At 45.4% G+C, this 22,152-nt stretch overlaps 1 protein-coding gene across 3 annotated transcripts in view; it reads right to left on the bottom strand.

Annotated features, from left to right (window-relative positions):
- mipol1 (mirror-image polydactyly 1) overlaps positions 1 to 21,074 on the bottom strand; it is a 169,127-nt gene extending 148,053 nt beyond the window's left edge. Inside the window, exon 1 of one of the 3 annotated variants that reach the window (XM_055640540.1) lies at positions 20,185 to 21,074. The gene's annotated coding sequence lies outside the window, so the exon portion shown is untranslated. Of the gene's footprint in view, positions 1 to 10,601; positions 10,621 to 20,184 lie in introns of those variants that run through there. The other 2 variants (XM_055640542.1, XM_055640541.1) reach the window with 2 other exon arrangements.
- Positions 21,075 to 22,152: the final 1,078 nt, after the last annotated feature.

Raw genomic sequence — 22,152 nt, 5'->3', positions numbered from 1 at the left:
CTGCAGTTGCAAGGGAAAGTACCTGGGGATAGGGTGGTTTTGGTGGGAAGGGATGAGTGCACGAGTGAGTTGCGGAGCGAACGGTCTCTGCAGAAAGCAGAAAGGGGTGGAGATGAGAAAATGTGACTAGTGGTGGGATCCCTTTGCAAGGTGGTAATTATGTGCTGTATGCGATGGGTGATGGGGTGAAAGGCGAGGACTAGATGGACTCGGTCCCTGTTATCACCTACATTCCCATCTAATTCCGTAATATAGATGGTAAATGTAGATGGTTTATGCATGCAACGTATAACGTAGCTACCTCAATAGCACTAACCACGCCTACCCATATCAGTATAACTGTGAGATCCTCCCTTTGTTCCTCCCTGTTGGTTCCAGCACGCCTGAAGACTAGATGCAGTCAGTGCTGGGACGTGTGTGCCATGTGCTATAATAAAGGACTCGGTAAAGGTCACAGTGTGTTAGACATCACTCCTTTACATGGTGTCAGAAAGTAAGCCTAGCGCCTCCTGTTTATCGGGTTTTATTTCTCCCTTTTGTATCAGTGTTTAATTTCATTTTGTCATGGCATCTTCATGCCGAAAGCCATCTCCCCTTGTCTTTGATGCTGACATTGCGGAACGATGGGCAACTTTTGTGTTGGACTTTAATCACTTTGTTAACATTGTGCACCGAAATGACCCAGATGCGGTCAAAGCCTCCCTTCTGTTGAACCTTGCCGGTCCAGACGCCATGAAACGGGCTCAAGCTTTTGTCTACACTCCAGAGGTCCTGGATGACAACGACCAGGTCGTCGCGCCGGCGGAATCTGCTAATGACCCGGTATGTCTCTTGCGCAAGTTTGCGGAGATTTGTGACTTGCCCTCCAACCGCATATTGGAGCGGGCTAGGTTCTTTACTCGTAAGCAGCAGCCTGAAGAGCCTGTTGAGTGTTTTATCGCCGACCTGCGCTACCTGGCTCGACGGTGCCGTTTCGATACCATGCGTGATCAACTCACCAGGGATATCCTGGTCACCGGCATGCTAGATCAGAAACTACGTGCAGATCTGCTTCAGAAGCCGGACCTCACTCTAACTCAGGCTATGCATGCCTGCCGTATCGCTGAGGTGGTTGTCCCGCCACATGGGCTGAGGGGGTCTGAAAGCCGTACGGTAAATCTAACTGGCTTCGCCGTGCCTCGTCGCAGGCAGGACAATTTTCACCCTCCGCCACGTCCCGCCCGCACATCCAGGGTCCCGAGTACCAAGAAGTGCCCCAACTGCAGTTATGTCCACTCCTTGCAGTCCCAGTGCCCGGCATTTGGAAAAGCCTGTAATTTCTGTGGTAAAATGAACCATTTTGCAGCTGTATGCCGCTCCCGTAGGAACGTTCCCCAACCTTCCAGACAATTTCTAAACAACCTTCAGCAGGTTGATAATGACCTCGATTCTCAGTCTTCTGCCGACACTGCCCCCGACTCTGAGCTCAGCATTTCCATGGGAGACACCAGTATTTACACTCTCCTCCATAGCCGATCTCGCCTCCCCGATCCTTCTGTGCTCGTTACTGTGAACAACAAGTCCTTCTCTGCGAAGCTGGATACTGGTGCAAAAGTGAATGTTATGTCAACATCACTGTTCAACAAGATAAGAAATAATGAGCTGTTGACTGCTGATCGCTCTATCAGTGGTGCTTATGGGGGAGAAGAGCTAACACCTGTGGGGAGGGCCACCTTCCACTGTGTGCTGCAGAAAGCATCCCGTGACCTGTCGTTCTTCATTCTGGATTGTGACTGCGTGACTCTTTTGAGTAATCAAGCCTGCCAGGACCTTGGTCTAGTGTCTTTCGACCGTACGGTCCACGAAGTGCGGGTGATGCTGAACCCACTTTCCGAGTACCCCGACCTCTTGGATGACAAATTGGGGAAGCTGGCTCTTGTGTACAAGATTGCTACTGACCCCTCTGTCACGCCTGTGATCCGTGCTGCACACAGGGTGTCATTCGCTATGAAGGATAAGGTGGAAGCCATGCTGAACAACATGGTTAAAATGGGGGTGTTGGAAGCCGTCAGCGATCCCACCGCGTGGGTTTCCACCATGGTCGCCACCATGAAGAAGGGTAAGAACGAAATACGGGTGTGCATCAACCCCAATGGCTATAAAACGTCCCCACTACCCTATGCGGACTGTAGAAGATGTTGCTGCCCAGGTCGACCAGGCCACAGTATTTTCGGTCCTCGATGCCAGAAGCTCGTTCTGGCAAAAACCTCTGGACAAACGCTCATCAGCCTTGACAACTTTTAGTACACCCTTCGGAATGTTCAAGTTTTTACGAATGCCGTTCGGCATTATTGTGGATGACATTCTTGTTTATGGGAGAGATGCTGCTGAGCAGGATCGTAACCTCCGACGGATTTTTGACCGCGCTCGCCAGATCAACCTGAAGCTGAACCCGTCTAAATGCAGGTTTCGTGTAGCTGAGGTGCCATACGTTGGCCACATTTTCACGTCCCGTGGGCTGAAACCCGATCCGCAAAAGACAAACGCTATCTCCGAGCTGCCTGCCCCGACTGATATTACCAGCCTGCAGCGGTTCCTGGGTATGGTCAATTACCTGGGCAAGTTTATCCCGAACCTCAGCGATCTGAGCGCGCCTCTGAGGCAACTGACAAAGAAGGACATCGCCTGGTCCTGGTTCCCCCAACACCAGCAGGCTTTCGATCTCCTCAAAACGCAGCTGATCAGCACACCGACTCTTCGGTTCTTCGATCTACAGCGTCCAATCGTAGTGACGTGCGATGCTTCCCGTTTTGGACTCGGTGCTGCCTGCCTGCAGCTCTATGGTGATGGCCTCGCTGCAGCCCGTATCCTATGCCTCGCGGACTATGACGGACACCGAGCAGCGCTATGCTCAAATAGAGAAGGAGCTTCTGGCGGTTGTGTTTGCCTGCTCCAAATTTAAGGACTTCCTTTTCGGTGCCAGGTTCACCGTCGAGACGGATCATCAACCTTTAGTGACTATCCTCAACAAGCCAATCCACATCGCCCCGGCCAGACTGCAGCGGATGATGCTGCAACTACAGCGGTTCGACTTCACGATTGTGTACAAGAAGGGCACTGAGATGCACAGGGCTGACGCCCTGTCCAGAGCCCCCCGGTCCTCCTGCAGGTTCTCAACGTCAATTTCGTTCCCTCCAAACAGCTGCAGTGCCTGGTTGAGCACACTGCCAACGACCCCGATCTGCAACAGCTTGCTGCCGTCATCAGGCGCGGGTGGCCCGACAAACGCACCTCGTTGCCTGCGGGTGTACTTCCTTTCTTTCTGGTTCGCGATGAACTGGTGCTCCGGGACGGGATCATCATCAAGGGTCACAAGGTGGTCGTCCCTGCATCCCTGTATGCCTCGTACTACACCGCTGCCCACATGGGGCACCCAGGAGCCGATGCCACGGTCTCACATGCCCAAGAACAGTACTATTGGCCTGGCATGGCAATGTACATTAAGGCCCGTGTAGCCTCCTGCCCTGATTGCAACTCCCTTGCCCCTCACCAGCAGCGCCAGCCGCTTCTACAACAGCCGGCCCCTGACATGCCCTGGTCATCGCTGGCCGCAGACATTTTTGATTGGCGTGGTAAGCAATACCTAGTGTTGGTTGATTCCTACTCGAACTGGTTCGAAGTGGACCTTCTCCCTGCCATCACCTCTGAGATGGTCATCAACAAGCTGCGCCGACACTTCGCCACCTTTGGGTCCCCGGTCCGTTTGCAGACCGACAACGGCCGTCAGTTCACCAGCGCTGAGTTCAAGGCTTTTGCCGTGAAGTGGAACTTCACTCATTTCACCAGCAGCCCAGAATACCCGCAGAGCAATGGCCTGGCCGAGCGTGCTGTCCGCAGCGCCAAGACCTTGCTCGAACAGTCTCGTCTCTCCAACAGTGATTTCTACCAGGGCTTGTTAAACCTCCGTAACATTTCCAGGGACAGTACCATGAGATCCCCTGCTCAACGTCTGATGTCACGAGTTCTTCGCCCTCCAATGCCGATCGCACAACAATCCTTGGTGCCAAAGGTCCTTCAGCCTGCTGCTGTCCAGCAACGGATTGCTCAACGGCATGAAGTTCAGCACCGCTCCCACGACCAGTCCTGCCGCCCCCTCTCACCTCTGCTGCCTGGCCAGGTCGTTCGCTTACAGACTTCCACCGGTTTCTCTCGACTCGCAACCGTGGTCGGGGTGGACAATTCGCCACGGTCCTACTTGGTGGACTTTGAAGGGACTATATATCGCTGCAGCCGCCAGCACCTGCTGGCTGTCAACGAGCCTAAGCCATCCCCTGCAGCCCCGCATGCTCCTCGGTTGCGTTTCGAGCCTGCTCCCACTAACTACCCCTCGACTCGCATGCCCCCATCTGCCTCGCTGCGATCCCCTCACCATGCTCCTCCAGGTTCCTCAACCCCTGTCCGATCCTCCCCTTCCCGTGCTTCTCTCTCTCCGCCTGCTCCGATCTCTCCTGCACAGTCCCCTTCCCCGGGCTCTCCTGTGCCGGTCGGCTCCCCTTCCGCATTCCAGGCTGCGTCTCCGCCTGCGTTCTCCATTCCAGCTGTTCCTGCTCCTCCTCCTCTTCTTTCTGGTGGGGAGGGTGAGGGTGCCATGCGCACCCGCTCGGGTCGGGTTGTCAGACCACCTGACCGTTACGGTGATTTTGTTTAGATTTGCAGGTTTTGTATAATCTCCCTGCTACTGTTGTATCTTTGATTTCTTAATTTCCTAAGGGGAAGGATGTAGATGGTTTATGCATGCAACCTATAACTAGCTACCTCAATACCACTAACCACGCCTACCCATATCAGTATAACTGTGAGATCCTCCCTTTGTTCCTCCCTGTTGGTTCCAGCACGCCTGAAGACTAGATGCAGTCAGTGCTGGGACGTGTGTGCCATGTGCTATAATAAAGGACTCAGTAAAGGTCACAGTGTGTTAGACATCACTCCTTTACAGTAAACAAGCGATCCAGCACCCTTCCAGGTGGCACTCAACTGGTCACAAGCCTCCAATCGAAGCAACTCTTTGGTTTCTCCCAATAACCCAATTTGCTAACTCTTCCTGGATCCAATGGGTTCCAACTGTTAGACCAGCCTACCATGCAAGACCGTGTCAAAATGTTTTGCTAAAGGCCATGTAGACAATGTTTACTATCCTCACCTTACCAAAACTCTGTCAGCTCTTCAAAAAAAAAAAAATCAAATTTGTGAGTAATGATTCCCCACTCTTCCCATGTTGTGAGATCAGGCTTATGAATAACATTCCAAATGCAATAACAATAGGGTTTCATATAGCTGGAGTGAAACACTGCTGTCCTTGTACTCAAATCCACTTGCATTGAAGGACAATATAGCAGTAGCCTTCCCAAACTCAATTGTGCATTCAGCGAATTATGCACAAGGGCAATCGGGTCCTTCAAAACACCAATATAATTTCATTAACTCATCATTTAAGAAGTACCCTACATTTTTTTTTTTTTCCGCTTTGGAAGATAACTTTCAATTTTTTTCTCCCATGTTAACTACCATGGTTTTACTCATTCACTTAACCTTTCTCTATTTCCTTGAAACTTCCCTGCAGACTACTTGCCAAATGCAAAGCTGGATGGTAGCACAGGCTATTTCGTACTCTCAAGTCCACTCTATTGTTTAATCAGGCAATGTTTGATCTGTGACAAAATTCAATACACAAGAAACTGCAGATGCTGGTTTATAAGCATATGTGTGTTTTCTCCCACATATTGGGTTAACATATTTACATTTTAAATTAATTGACCAACCATCATTTGACACTTGCAGAAAGGTCGCAAATCTCTTCCATTTGCTGCATATGGAAATTATTTCTGACTTTTAAGTCCACAAAGGCCTGGCTGTAATTTTCAAGTCAATTCCCTCTACTGCTGGATAGCTCATCAAGCAGAAATAGTTTCTATCTAGCTTAACAGCTCCCCTTAATACCCTGATAACTTCAATTGATCACCCCATCATCACAGCGTGGTCTGTATGAGAAAATCACTAATGAACTGTTCACTTATTAACTGAACCCATGTGCTTCCACTGTAACCAGACAACCAAACCTTCATTTATTTCAAAGCTGCTGCTGGTATGTGCAAAATAATCCCCTATAGAGGTTAGTTTATACCAACATTGCTTTGGTGGTTCTGAATTTGCTTAAATATTCACAATCTTTTAGGATAAAACACAGGATATTTAGGGGGAGGTGGGGGTGAAATTTAAAGCTCATAAATACGCAAAGAACAATGTGACAAAACTGAGTTCACAACAAATCCATGTATAGTGAAATTACTTGGAATTAGGCTGTGGGCCGAGCATCTAAAATGTGTCCAGAATTTAACTTTCATGACCCATGTCTCATATTACTCTATGGGGAGCCTAATTCCGTGCTGCGGTCTATTTAAACCATATATTATTATACCATCATATCAATCTATCTATCTATCTATTAAAACCGTGTGTGTGTGTGTGTGTGTGTGTGTGTGTGTGTGTGTGTGTGTCTGTGTGCGTGTGAGTGTGTGTGTGTGTGCCAGATTCTGCCTTTGATTCCTTGGTCCGCCAGAACTCCGTCATGAAACGTCATTTTTTCCATTTCGCCAGCTCATTCACTTTCACATTCAAATATGCACTCCTCAAAACATTTTTTCTTTTTTATGTACCCATTTTTTAATAAAATACTCCCCCCCCCACTCACTCATTTTGTCGCCTCCTGCTGGCCAGCGACCATAATGGCTGATGACGCCCGCATCTGCTCCAAAAACGCCGACATTTTTTCCCTTCCGCTGGTGCCCGGCCCGGCTCTGTCACGCTGCCTCAAGCCAAATAAACGCATCTTCAACCGTTGCTTTTTGAGCAGCGGGGGAACAGCCAGCGCGACAGAGCCGGCGTCTCAGAAGTGCTGAGGATGCGAGGCCTCACACTCTCTAATCGCCGCTTATCACCGACTTCAATCCACATTCAGTTCGTTAGCAACCCCCCCCCCCCCCCACTTTACCTCTCTCCCCCATCCTCTCCTTCTCTCCCCCCATTCACCCCCACTCCGCCCTCTCCCCCCCCTCTCCCCGTACTCGGGGTCTGAAGCGCCGAGGATGCGAGCCCATGGGGCTCAGAAATATTGACAAAGGTCTGCAGAAGCCCGCCTGCCGCGGCCTTGCTCGGGGTCCACGCACGTCCACATCCTTGCTCGGGTCCGGCGCCTGGCGGGGAGGCTGCTGCCGCGGGCCAAGCCCAGCTCGACGCCCGCCCGCCTCCTCAGGTCGATCCCCGCCCGTGGCCCCCCCTCGAGTCCATGTCCGCCGCCCAGCGCCTGATGGGGAGGCTGCTGCCTGGGCCGGAGCAGAGCCTGGGCTGGACAGATGAAGAGGCCTAATGGTTTGGAGGATTGAAGGAACCTACCAGGATGGCACAAAGTTAGAGCATTGGATGTTGAAAAGGTAAACATTTTACATTTGGTTCTCAGTGATTGTAATGTATATATGCACATGTGTTTTTTTTACAATACTGGGACACAATAACGTGACAAAGGGGGTCAAATTTCAATTTTTTCCAAAAAAGTTAACAAGCACTTTATTGGGTTCATGACTAACATACTATCAACAAAAAAATAAGAAAAGATAGCATATTGATGGCAAGTTTCCGAAAATGGCACCAGAATACACAAATACATTTTGTGTAAATGTTGTCGCGTGGTGTCCACCAGTGACCTGGTTGGCACAGTAAGTACACGTATTTCTTATTCCTTTCTATGTTTATGAATACCACATGGAACAATAAAATTGTAAACACCGTAAACACCGTTTCCACTTCATTCACCTGATCATGTAGTGGAATGTCCAGTTGCATCCAACTGAGTGGATACCGCAACATGCGTTACAATGTTATTCACAGCTCAGACTGAGAGACGTGACCCTCTCACTCCCCCATCTTGCAGAGACTGACTGAGGCACTCAACACTTCCGGATTTTATAGTCCCTCCGGAAGGGGCGTGGGCTTCAGGAGAGATAATCTCAACATTTTTTAAACACTAATAACTCTTTTATTTTTAACCGATGGGAAAAATCCTCTTGTCCTGCACAGCGGAGGGGGACTCCGAGTCAGATGGCCAAAAATCACAGCCGTAAGTGGCAGCATTTTTTCTAAAATCAATATACAGAACAGGAAGTGGTCAAGATCAGACTTTTAGTAAAATAGATTCCACATACGTGAACTCTGTCGTACATGCTGAACCTCTCCACTGTATGGTTGTATTGTGGTATCTGTGAGTTTATTGAGTTTAATTGGATTTTGAAAAGGTAAACATTTTAAATTTGGTTCTCAGTGACTGTAATGTATATATGCACATGTGTTTTTTACAATACTGGCACACAATAACATGACAAAGGGGGTCAAATTTCTATTTTTTTCAAAAAAGTTAACAAGCACTTTATTGGGTTCATGACTAACATACTATCAACAAAAAAATAAGAAAAGAGAGCATATTGATGGCAAGTTTCCGAAAATGGCATCAGAACACACAAATACATTTTGTGTAACGGTTGTCGCGTGGTGTCCACCAGTGACCCGGTTGGCACAGTAAGTACACGTATTTCTTATTCCTTTCTATGTTTATGAATACTACATGGAACAATAAAAATGTAAACAACGTTTCCGCTTCATTCACCTGATCATGTAGTAGAATGTCCTGTTGCATCCAACTGAGTGGACACCGCAATGCGCGTAACAGTGTTATTCACAGCTCAGACTGAGAGACGTGACCCTCTCGCTCCCCCATCTTGCATAGACTGACTGAGGCACTCAACACTTCCGGGTTTTATAGTCCCTCCGGAAGGGGAGTGGGCTTCAGGAGAGAGAATCTCAACATTTTTTAAACACTAATAGCTCTTTTATTTTTCATCGATGGGAAAAATCCTCTTGTCCTGCGCAGCGGACGGGGACTGAGTAAGATGGCCAAAAATCACAGTGGCATTTTTTAAAAATCAATATACTGATCAGGAAGTGGTCAAGATCAGACTTCTAGTAACATAGATAGCTCAATACAACCATACAGTGGAGAGGTTCAGCATGCACGACAGAGTTCACGTATGCATACCTCCCTGCAAGTGAGACACGAGGAGTTGTAACACTGGGGAGATAGATGCAGGCATACGGTCTGGGAGTTAGCACATGAATGTAGGGAAAGAAATTCCATAAAATTCATACTGACCATTTATTAAAAGCAAGCTATCACTGGGAGAATAGTTAAGGTCAAAGTGGTTACCGGAGTAAGTGGAGTTGGCATAAGTTCATCAGTGATAGGAGCAGAATTATGCCAGTCAACCCATCATGTCTACTCCACCATTCAATCTGACTGATCTATCTTTCCCTCTCAACCCCATTCTCCTGCCTTCTCCCCATAACCCTCGACGCCCATACAAATCAAGAATCTATCAATCCCTGCCTTAAAAATATCCATTGACTGCCTCCATAGCCTTCCGTGGCAATGAATTCCACAGGTTCATCGCCCTCCGACTATAGAAATTCCTCCTCATCTCATGTCCTTTTATTCTTAGTGTGCCCACTGGTATTAGAAACTTTATCTCCACATCCACTCTATCCAGGCCTTTCACTGTTCAGTAAGTTTCAATGAGATCCCTCACCATCCTCAGGGCTCTCGCTTAACTTTTTTCCCTGTTGCCAGCCGGGCAACCTTGGCAGCTTTTTACGTTGCCAAATGACAGTTTAGGTGGTCATTTAAGACGGTTTGCATGACGCATGTGATTATGTGCTCGGACAAAGTGCATCGTTACCAGTCGGAATTATGGTCAATGAAGCATTCACATATTATTTCTGCTTCAAATAAGTCACAAACTAAACATATTCACCAATCAAGACATGATATATACCACAATGACATGTAGCAAAATTATAATACAGCATCTCATCTCTTTTTACACGTTGCAATAAATGCAACTTCTTTTATTTCTTTCCACTTCCAAACAAAAATCTGGTTGGATTATTCAGCGCATGATCAACTATAGCAAGATTAATGGGGTAACAAAACGGAATTCAGCCATATTTTCATAACCAAGTGGAAGAAATTGGTAAAACACATTCTAGCACCAGCTTAAGCAGTAACAAACAGCAAAAATCTCAGTATACTTTAACTCATTGCATAAAGTTCAAATCACCAATTCTCTTCAGACATAAAACCATCAATTCAATTGAGTGTAACAAGATATGATTTAAAATGCTGAATTGCCAGCTCAGCAAGAAAGTATGTATAATTGTAAAACAAAAATGCTTCCGAAATATAATTTGAAAAATATTTCTCTATAGAAAATGCAAAAATATTCTCAAACACACATGCACAAACCTGCCTTTATCCAGTATTTTTTTCATTTTCCAGAACAAATAAGAAGATTTCAGCTGCTAAAGATGACCATTCATCACAAGTTTATTTGGTTCACAAGAACGATTATTTCAATAAAATCAGTGTACAAAGTGCCACTTAACGTAACACCTAAACAAATGGATGTTTTTGAATAATACCATTGACTCACTTTTTTCGCTCTCATTTTTCTTTTACTTACTGTATAATCGTCTCACTGTAATATAATTTACACCATGGCTGCAACTAAAGCAAACACAGAATGCATATTGAAAAACAGTGCTTTAATGTATTCCAATAATCTCATAAGCATTCATAATAATCATAATCATACTTTATTAGCCAAGTATGTTTTGCAACATACAAGGAATTTGATCTAGAATTTGATCAAATCCAGACATTAAGTAGTGAAATTAAAATTAAGGAGTAAATAGAAGAGATTAAGAAAGTGTCTTATGCTTCTGATGTATAATAAAAAGATAAAATTAAAATAACATATTCACTGTTCTGACAGCAAAATCCTCAGGAAGATATTACAACCAAAGTAGAAGCAGAAATTACATTTACAATATGTACTCTAGTAGACAGCTCCACCTTGAGGTCAGATGAACTCAAAAGATTATGTGAACCATCTTTCATAATGTATTTGAGGTTTCACCAGCGAAAAAGGCACTATAAATTTGTGGACCGTCCAATATTTATGAAGTGTAAACTATAAGGACACCTAAATCATTAAAAAACAGAAACTAATGTGCAAAACAAGATAATTTTTGGGAAGTACCAAATTATGAAAATACATCTCAAATGTTTTGAAACGAGCAGAAAGGAAGTAGTAGAAATAGTCAAGTCAAGAGAGTTTAATTGCCATGTGTCCCAGATAGGACAATGAAATTCTTACTTGCTGCATCACAACAGAATATGTAAACATAATACAGAACGGGAGATAAAAGTTCAGTGTGTCTATAGACCATATAAAGGTCAAGGTCAAAGGTCAAAAACTTTATTTGCCATTTGTGCTTACACACACCGGAACTCTTGTGCGGTTGTTCGAGCGTCGTCAAGTTAAAAAGACACACAGAAGACACATAATCTATAAAAACCATATACTTCTCTAGAACTAAAAAAGAAAGAAAATGCCTAAAACCCTATATAAAGGGAAAAGTGAGAGCATTGTAAATTACACAAACCCTATATAAAAAGTGTCGATTGCATTGTAAATTGCACAGGCCCAGGAGACAATATAATATAATATGATGTGCTATGAGGTAGGTCAGGACATCAGTTCATTTTGTTTTGGCCAAGAGTCTCACTGTGGCAGGGAAGAAGCTCTTAAAAAAGCGTGTTCTGTTTGTGACGATGCTGTCCGCTCGTCTGTGCCTGAGGTTGTATGTGCAGTTTTTGTGTTTGAGCAGGGAGTGAGCTGGGTGTAGTGTGTCTCTGATGATTCTCTCTGCTCTTTTTTGACAGTGCTGTGTATAGATTGTATCCATGGAGGGGAGTTCCATTCTGATAATCCTCTCTGCAGTCTTTATGACTCTTTGCAGAGCCTTATAATATGGAGTACACTACATATACACAATAAATAGTGCAATAGTAATAATAGACTGTTATTGTTCACAGCTTATTTGATGTTATGTTTAATAGCCTGATGGCTGTGGGGAAGTGGCTGATCCTGATCCTGGATGTTACAAATTTCAGGCTCCTGTACCTTCTTCCCGATGGCAACGGAGAGATGAGTGTGTGACCAGGATGGTGTGGGTCTTTGATGATGTTGACAGCCTTTTTGCGACAGCGATTGCGATAGATCCCTTCGATGGTGGGGAGGTCAGAGCCGGCGATGGACTGGGCAGTGGTCACAACTTTCTGCATTCATTTTCGCTCCTGGACGTTCAAGTTGCCATACCAGGCCACGATGCAGCTCTCTACTGTGCACCTGTAGAAGTTTGAGAGATTCCTCCTTGACATACCGACTCTCTGCAATCCTCTCAGGAAGTAGAGGCGCTGATGTGCCTTCTTTATAATTGCATCAGCATGCTGGGACCAGGAAACATCTTCGGAAATATGCACGCCCAGGAATTTGAAGTTTTTGACCCTTTCCACCATTGATATAAACGGGATTGTGGGTCCCTTTCCTACCCCTTCCAAATTCCACAATCAGTTCCTTGGTTTTGCTGGTGTTGAGAGCCAGGTTATCGTGCTGGCACCATTTGGTCAATCGGTCGATCTCACTTCTATACTCTGACTCGTCCCCATCAGTGATACGTCCCACAACAGTGGTGTCGTCAGCGAACCTGATGATGGAGTTCGCAGAAGTCCCTTTTTGATGGCCTTACCAAGGTCGTATCTGGATTTCTTGTAAACCTCTGCATCGCCAGACCTGAATGCCCGGAATCTGGTCTTTAGAAGAATGCAGATCTCATGGTTCATCTAAGGCTTGGGTGAGTGGGCAGATGCATGGCAGAAGCAGTTTATGTGTAGACATGTGAGGTTATCCACGTTGGTAGCAAAAACAGGAAGGAAGATTATTATCTAAATGGTGTCAAGTTGGGAAAAGGGGAAGTACAACCAGTGATGGAAATGGGGGGGTACGCAGGGGGACGGCGTTCCCCTAGTTTCCATCCTGTGCGTGAATTCATAGCTTTATCCTGCGCTACTTAATTCAAGGGAGAGCGCACGAGTGGACAGATGGATGAAAGCAACAAACATAGAGCGGAATATGACATTTCAGGTCGAGACTTCTTCAGAGTGAGTCAGGGGAAAGAGGAACAAGAGAATTAGAATTTTTACAGATTTTTGACCACTTTCTCCGGGCTCTCTCTCCGAATGGGGGGGGAGGGGTCTGTGCAGGATGAATGGGGGATCACTACAGGATGAATGGGGGATCACTACAGGATGAATGGGGGATCACTACAGGATGAATGGGGGATCACTACAGGATGAATGGGGGATCACTACAGGATGAATGGGGGATCACTACAGGATGAATGGGGGATCACTACAGGATGAATGGGGGATCACTACAGGATGAATGGGGGATCACTACGGGATGAATGGGGGATCACTACGGGATGAATGGGGGATCACTACGGGATGAATGGGGGATCACTACGGGATGCATGAGGGGATCAGTGCGGGATGCATGAGGGGATCAGTGCGGGATGCATGAGGGGATCAGTGCAGGATGCATGAGGGGATCAGTGCAGGATGCATGAGGGGATCAGTGCAGGATGCATGAGGGGATCAGTGCAGGATGCATGAGGGGATCAGTGCAGGATGCATGAGGGGATCAGTGCAGGATGCATGAGGGGATCAGTGCAGGATGCATGAGGGGATCAGTGCAGGAAGCATGAGGGGATCAGTGCAGGAAGCATGAGGGGATCAGTGGACAGGAAGCATGAGGGGATCGGTGCAGGATGCATGAGGGGATCAGTACAGGATGCATGAGGGGATCAGTACAGGATGCATGAGGGGATCAGTACAGGATGCATGAGGGGATCAGTACAGGATGCATGGGGGGATCAGTACAGGATGCATGAGGGGATCAGTGCAGGATGCATGAGGGGATCAGTACAGGATGCATGAGGGGATCAGTACAGGATGCATGGGGAGATCACTGCAGGATGGATGGGAGGGATTGGTGCAGGGTAAATGGAGGATGGGTCAGTACAGGATGAATGGCAGGATCAGTGCAGTATGAATGGAGGGAGAAGTGCAGGATGGATGGGAAGGGGGGGGGGGGGGTCAGTACAGGATGAATTGGGGGACCAGTGTAGGATGGATGGGGGGGGGGGGGGGGGGGGGGGGGGGGGGGTTGGCAGGAGAATCAATGCAAGGTGGGTAGGGTGATGAATAGATTGGTTGGGGGGGGGGGGGGGGAGCTCAGGGGATGTCAGTGAGGGGGAGGGGGAGAGAGAAAGGTCAACGCTCCTCGGACAGCATCGCCCCACTGCCTTGGATGTCCCTGTCCAACTCCAAAGTGCCGTCGCCAAAGGGGGAGGTGGTTGGGATCTCCTTGCCACCATCTCCCCTCCTCCGCCAGCCGAAAGCAAGGTGCGTGGCCGAGCGGTGCAGCTCAAAGATCCTATAGCTATAGGATCTTTGGTGCAGCTGCTTCAGACGGCAGAAGGAGGCCTCCGCCTCCCTCTCCCTCCCTCCTCGGCATGCAAGAGAGGTTGTTTTGAAAGCTCCATTAACGGATTTGCACGCAGCGGCTGTTATCAGGGCGATAGCGGCCGCTGCTTGCAAATCCACCAACGGCGCTTTCAAAACAGCCCCTCTCGCACGCCGAGGCCGGGAGGAGGGGAAAAGGGAGAGGGAGGCCTCCTTCCGCCAGGCGAGGTGCGGGTGGAGGAGGCGGTGGAGCCACTGTCACGGCCGCTGCTGCCACTGTTCGGGGCCCATCATTCGCTCTGACCCTTTGTCACCACACACCTAGTATCTTTGCCCCGCACAACCGCTGCCGACACAAAACGTCACATTCCTATTCTCCAGAGATGCTGCCTGACCTGCGGAGTTACTCTAGTTTTTTGTGTCTATCGGTATAAACCAGTATTTGCGTGCCAAGCCGGGCAAAATGACTCGGTGTTTAGGTTGCCTGGCGGCACTTTGTGTGGTCAATGGCACCCAGGCAACCGCTAATTTTGAGCAATGTGATGGCTTTCAGATGCAACTTAAAATTATTTTGCACTCCCAGGTCCTGTTTGGCATTGAATGTTAAATGTGTATTCATATTTATAATTGCCAGTTTTGTCCTTTATCACAGTACATTATCATTTTCCATATTAATATTATCACAATGGGGCAGTTGTTCAAAGTATCTAACTTCCAAAAAAAATTAAGACACTCTTTATCCTTCTGGAGATTATAACCATAAAGATAAATTCTGAACTCTTTCCTTGAACACAAATGACCATGTTCTCAATTTGGACCATTCCAAAGAATCTTACCAAGATGTTGTTGAGCACCGAATGTTACCGGCTAATCCTCACTCCATGGCCTCAGAATGTTTTCTCAAATGGCTCCACCCGAGCGGTTGACAACTCATTCCAGCTATTATGCATCTCCAGAATGGCATCCTCCCTAATCAGCTATTTGCTCATGCTAAATCTGATAACTCATTGAAGGTCCTATCCATTATCAAAATTGTTAACATTCACCTTTTGTGCATCTCAATTATTGTCACATCTACCTATTATTGTCACATCTACCGAGATACAGTGAAAAGCTTTTCTTTGCGTGCTATCCAGTCAAATCAAATTATAACACAAGTACATTCAAGCCATACACAAGAACAGAGAGAAAAATACATATAACATAGAAAAGTACAGCATAGAAACTCATTCTTAGGTCCGCAATGCTTGTGCTGAAATGATGGCAAACTGAACTAATCTCATCTGCCTGCACGTGATCCGTATTCCTCTACTCCCTGCACTTCCATGTGCCAATCTAAAAGCCTCCTCAATGCCATTATCATAACTGCTTCCATCACCATCCCTGGCAATGCATTCCACGACCCACGCATTTCCATTAAACTCTCCCCCTACTCACCTTGTAGCTATGCCCTCTAGTGTTGAACATTTCCACCCTGATAAAAAGGTTCTGACTTTCTACCCTATCTATGCCTCTCCTAATCTTATATATTTCTATTAAGTCTCCCCTCAATATTCAATGCTACGGAGAAAACAATCCAAGTCTATCCAACCTCTCTCTGTAGCTGAAACCCTCTAATCCAGGCAGCGTTCTGGCAAATCTCCTATGCAACCTCTTCACAGCTTTCAAACTTTCCTGTAATGAGCGACCAGAATAGCACGCAATACTCCAAACGTGGCCCAAGTCCCAAGGAGCTACATCATGCTTCCCTGTCTCTCATAATCAATGTCCCTAGCAATGAAGGCAAGTATACCGTATGCCTTCTTTACCACCCTCTCTACTGTGCTGCCACCTGCAGTGAGTGATGAACTTGGACTCCAAGATCCCTCTGCTTGGATCAATGCTGTTAAGGGTCTTGCCCTTAAGTATACTTTCCCTTTACATTCAACCTCCCAAAATGCAAGTTGCTTGGGTTAGATGCCATCTGCCATTTTTCCACCTATTTCTGCAGCTAATCTAAATCCAGCTGCATCTTCTGACAGCCTTCCTCACTGTCTACAACTCCTTCAATTATGGTGTTGTCAACAAACTTACTCGCCAACCCATCTACATTTACATCTAGGCCATTTATATATATCACAAACAGCAGAGCTACCAGCACAGATCCATGCAAAACTCCACGGGTCACAACTTCAAGCCAGAATATCTACCTTCCACCACAACCCTGTCTTCTATGAATAATCCAGTTCCGAATCCATACAACCAAGTCATCGTGAATCCAGTATATCTTAATCTTCTAGATCATATTAACGCGAGGGACCTTATCAAATACCTTAATAAAATGTATGTATACAACATCCACCGTCCGACATTTATCAATCTCTTTCATCACATCCTCAAAAAAACTCAAACAAACCGTGCGGGCTATCCCCAATTAGCCCATTCTCCTGCAAATGAGAGTATATCCTATCTCAAATAATTTTCTCTAACAGTTTCCGTACCACTGACATGAGGCTCACTGGCCTATAGTTCCTTGGATTCTCGCTACTTCCTTTTTTTTAAAACAAAGAAACAACATTTGCAACTCTCCAGTCCTTCTGGACCTCGCCAATGGCTAGAAAGAAACAAATATCCTTGTCAAGGCCCCGTAATCTCCTCTTATAACATACGAGAGATCAGACCCTGTGTACCTATTCACCTTAATGTTCAAGAACCTCAGCACGACCTCCTCCTCGATCTCAAACTGCCTTAGCATATTTGTATTCTCCACACTGACCTCACTGCCCTCCAAGTCCTTCTCCTCGGTGAATACAGACGCAAAGTACTCATTTAATACCTCACCTACATCCTCCGACTCCAAGCACCATCTTGTCTGACTCAAAGCACCCTCCGTTATCTTTCAATGGTCTTACCTTCTCCCTTGTCACACTCGTTTTTAACATATGTATAAAAAGCCTTGAGATTTTCCTTAATCCGACTTCCTAATTCATGGCCTCTTTAGGCCCTTGCACTCAGCCGCTCAGAATACTAACTTTGTATTCCTCATAAATCTGATGACATCTTCTTAAACCAGACATATGCTTTATTTTTCTTCCTGTCCAGGTTTACAACCTCCTTGGTGATCCACAGTTCCCTTACTTTGCCATCCTTATTCCTCTTCCTTACTGGAACATGTTGATCTCAGACCTCGATCATCTGATCTTTAAATTACTCCCACATGCCCTCTCCAGATTTACCCAATAACAATTGCTCCCAATCTACTCTCTTTAGCTCCTGTCTAATTACATTGTAATCTGCATTGCCCCAATTAAATGGTCTCTCCTCTAATTGGATTACCCACATACTGTTTAAGGCAACCTTCTTGGATGCATCTAACAAATTCTGTCCCTTCTAATCCTCTTGCCCTGGGTAAGTGCCAGTCAATATTGGGAAAGTTAGTCACCCAATACAACAGCTTTGTGGTTCTTACATCCTCTATAGTCTGCCGGCATATCTGATCCTCTTTCTCCTGCTGGCTATTGGGTGGCATATAATATAATCCTATTAGAGGATTTCTTATCCTCTTATCCATTCTTATTTTTGAGCACTAGCCATATTGCCTCAGTACCCTCCAGTATGTCCTCGCTTGAATATTGCCATGATATTCTCCCTGATCAGCAAAACAACCTCCTTTTCTTTTATTCCCCCCTCTCTATCTTGTCTGAAATATCAAAACCTAGGTGCATTGAGCTGCCAGTCGTGTGTCCTCTCGCAAATGTCCGTAACGGCTATACAATCATAATTCCAAGCACCAATCCAGGCTCTAACTGAAACCTTGCAGGGAGGTTTGCCTGTGCTACACAGGAGGGTTTAAACTAGAATGGCAGGAGGATGGGAACCAGACCAAAGGTCAGCAAATCAAAGAGCTAATGAGAAAGTGGAGGTTATGATAAGTAAGTCTCAAAGGAAGGACAGACAGGGAGAGGTTCATTGGGATAATAAAGGGCTGAAGTGTGTTATCTCATATCATTGGTAATCATCGGAGCTCTCTATGGCATAAACATTAACTCATCCACAATTCTGCTATGGATATATTACCCTGTACAGAATAACCCATTCCGCACCACAGCACAGCATGCATAATCTTTTCCAAATCCTGGCATAACTTCATACCCCACCTATTACATTTTAAACGATTTTACTACCAACAGCACATTATATCGATGTATACTATTAGCCATATTAATGCAGATAGTTATAAACCATACAATCCAGCTTATCAAGTATCAGGTTGATTCTAACTTTGCAATTTTATTATTTATATACATAGTTTTCACACAAAGCAATCAACAACAGACATAGCAATTCCACGTCTAATAGAATCACACATTCCAATAGGGTGATTTCACGAAAGGTCAAAAAAAGATAGAAACTAAGGTAAATTAAAGAGAGAGCTGAAGGTGCCAATCCAGCGGAAGTGAACAGCGGACATTTGCTGTGGAGATTTAGAGGTCCAAAATATCGGGAATCATCGCGTTTGCTTGCTGAATTTCATCAAAAGTAAGTCAATAATGCCTTACTTTTGATGAAATTCAGCGAGCAAACGCGATAATTCCCGATATTTTGGACCTTTAAATCTCCACGGCAAATGTCCGCTGTTCACTTCCGCTGGATTGGCACCTTCAGCTCTCTTTAATTTACCTTAGTTTCTATCTTTTTTTTAAACTGTAAATCTAGGTAGCTGTGCCTCACGGTCACCCCGACTGGCACAATAAATTGCAGATCAAAACCTGGCCGTTTTCTATGTTTTTAACGGGTGGGAAAGTGCGTGTTTTCCCATCCACTAACATGTACCGGAAGTCTAGCATGTCCTCCACTTGAGATTTTTGGTCACGTGGGTGCGGATCTACGCTCCAGTGACCTTTCGTGAAATCACCCTATTCCACCCTCCAATCATATGACGAAATGGATAAAACAGTGTTTAAAAACGGCTTAAAACATCTGTAATAAATTAGTCCAAAGATGAGAATAAACCACCTTTGGTCATTTCAGTGTCAGGTACACATGTTAACGTTTACACCAATAGAATTATGAAATAAATGGACAATGCGACATTGGGACTAAATCCTCTGTTTATCTCCAGTTTCCACACTCGAGTGCACAAATCCGTGTGGAACAAAATCTGTGCAACTATGCTCTTCGCAGAGTACAATCAAGCATCTTTCGTTCAGCCAATGCTCCCCAGATTAAATGCGCCTAGTCTTGTTCGTTTCATTGAGAAAATGCTATCTGCTATTGGTGTAAACAAAACTTGACAAGTATTACCGACACGACCGAAAGCAGAAACAAACTCTGAAATAACAGGAAATGCATAGTAGGTTAGGCAGCGTATGCGGAGTGAAATACAATTCAGACACAAGGTCATCGACCCGAGATACTCTGGTTTTCTATTCTTAGATGTTAGCAATCTAATCTAATTATTTAAAAATCTTTTTATGCTATGTTTTTAATTAATATTAAAGTTCCCGCGATAAGTACGCTTTCCTTCAGGGAAAGATTTAACGTATTTATATCTTATTATTGTCCTCGCTTTAAGGATTTTTGACTGGGTTTCATATTCCGACAGTTGCCATCACAACACAATATGCTTCTTCCCCTCTCTGCCTCCCATCGCCCTTATAAAACAAAATCAAAGTAAGGTCAATTAGCCTACTTACTTTTCGCGGACGAATTTCAGAAACTTGCTGCCTGAAACTTGTCGTGGAAGGTGAAGGCTCATCGCCTTCAACGGACCTGCGTTCAAATGCGAGCCGAGCAGAGCTTCCGGGTCACGAGCGCCGTCACCTGCCGCCTGTGGCTGGGGAGAGCAGTTGTCAGCCGCCCCTCGATCGGTGCCGCAAATGGAGGCCGTTTACATTTAGATGTCCCCACGCGAGATACACGGGAGGCGCCATCCGATCTTCTTAACTTTGATTCTGCCGGCCACTGTCTCTGTAAAACGCGGATTTAATTACTGGCGATACAACACTCGGGACGCGTGCATCTCGTCACCTAGACTTCTCACAAATTAACGTTGACAAACTAGATTTAATCGGACAGGTAGGAAGGGCAGGACAGGACAGGACACGCAGCAGGTAAGTTAGAGGAGCAGCCGGAGTTCCGGACCGTTGACCCAGGGGCATGAGTAGTTTGAATCCCACCATGGTAGCTGGGGGGTTTAAAATTCGTAACTAAATTAAATTACAATTTGACAACTTCCCTTGTAATGATAACTATGAAATTACCAATAGAGCCACAGTGTTACAATAACTCAGCGGAACAGGCAGAATCTCTGGAGGACATGAATAGGCAACGTTTGTGGTCGGGACTCTTTAAATTAATTGCAGTAGAGGGGAGAAAGCGTGGAGTGGGACAAAGCCTCGATGGATACAGGTGAGGTCAGGATGATTGTTTGTTCCCTAATGTCCTTCCAGGAAGAGAGTCTTACCTGGCTGGCTCTTGCGCACAGTTTACAGGGGAAATTAAGGGTAGGCAATGAATCCCGCCTTTGTCACTGGCACCCACGACCTGCGAACGAATAATCTTTTAAAAAAAAACCCGTTTGTGTTTGTAACGGCGAAACAAGATAACATTGCACCAGTTAAAAAAAAATTTCCAGCAATTTCTTTTTTTTTCCCCTATAGCTCAGGGGGATTGCTAAATATAAAAGCAAAGTATTGTAGAGGATGGAATCTTGAAATAAATGCAGGGTAAATAAAATATGTTTGGCTCGAGTAGCTTTAGACATAAAGCCCCTTGTTACAATCAACACAATCTCATCAGAAAATATGATGGCTTTGAATGATTATCCAAGCAAGGAAAGAACAGTAAGGAACATAATGTGGATGGCATGAGAGATATTAAAAAAAACTTTTAGTTACAGAATGTATTTTCGTGCCCGAGGATTTGTGCAATGTAGGATGGCCAATTTACAGACAGCAACATGCTATTTTTGAACACCAGCATAATGATGAGCAAGTTAATCTGGGTTGTGCGCATTGAAAAAGAGTATTGAACTTTGGATGGTGGGGATGGAGAAAGTAAACGGCTAGGTAATATAATTCCTGAATTTGCATACAATATCATGAGAAGGGCTGTTGCTAGTGATGGTCAGGGTATCATAAACAGAACAGCCCCTTGAGAATACTGGTTGTTCTTGATGCTGGGTTCACAACGGAAATAGTGGAAATGGCAAAGAATGATCTATTGAAAATGGGGAATGGAATGGGGATCAAAAAACAACCTCATAGCTTTCAGAAAATAAGGGCACAACCAGAGGTACAGTGCTGGTGTAGGATACTCTCATACACAGTGGAGGGAAATTCTAATTTGCAGGAAAATATAATACTCATATGAAGTAATGATAATTGAGGTTATATCATTGGAACTGTTAAGATAGAATAAAAACTGAGTGAGGGAACTCGTATAAGGAAATAAAAAGTGAATTTGTAGTGGAGATAGCTGTGGGAATCGGTGAACTCATCGCTTGTACTGGTTGACAATGGTTTCCCAAATAAGGAGATGGAGAAATCAAGGAAGAGTCAGAAAAGTTTAGTGGAAGACAATGAGCAACATAAACACACTTTAAACTGCCTGGGAAGATTTTTGGACAGCAGCAGCATTCCTTCCAATAATTTAAATGCATA

This window comes from Leucoraja erinacea, chromosome 9, assembly GCF_028641065.1.
Source record: "Leucoraja erinacea ecotype New England chromosome 9, Leri_hhj_1, whole genome shotgun sequence".
Taxonomy (NCBI): Eukaryota; Metazoa; Chordata; class Chondrichthyes; order Rajiformes; family Rajidae; genus Leucoraja; species Leucoraja erinaceus.
Note: the sequence above shows the minus strand (reverse complement) of the source record. Positions and strands in the feature narration are given on the sequence as shown.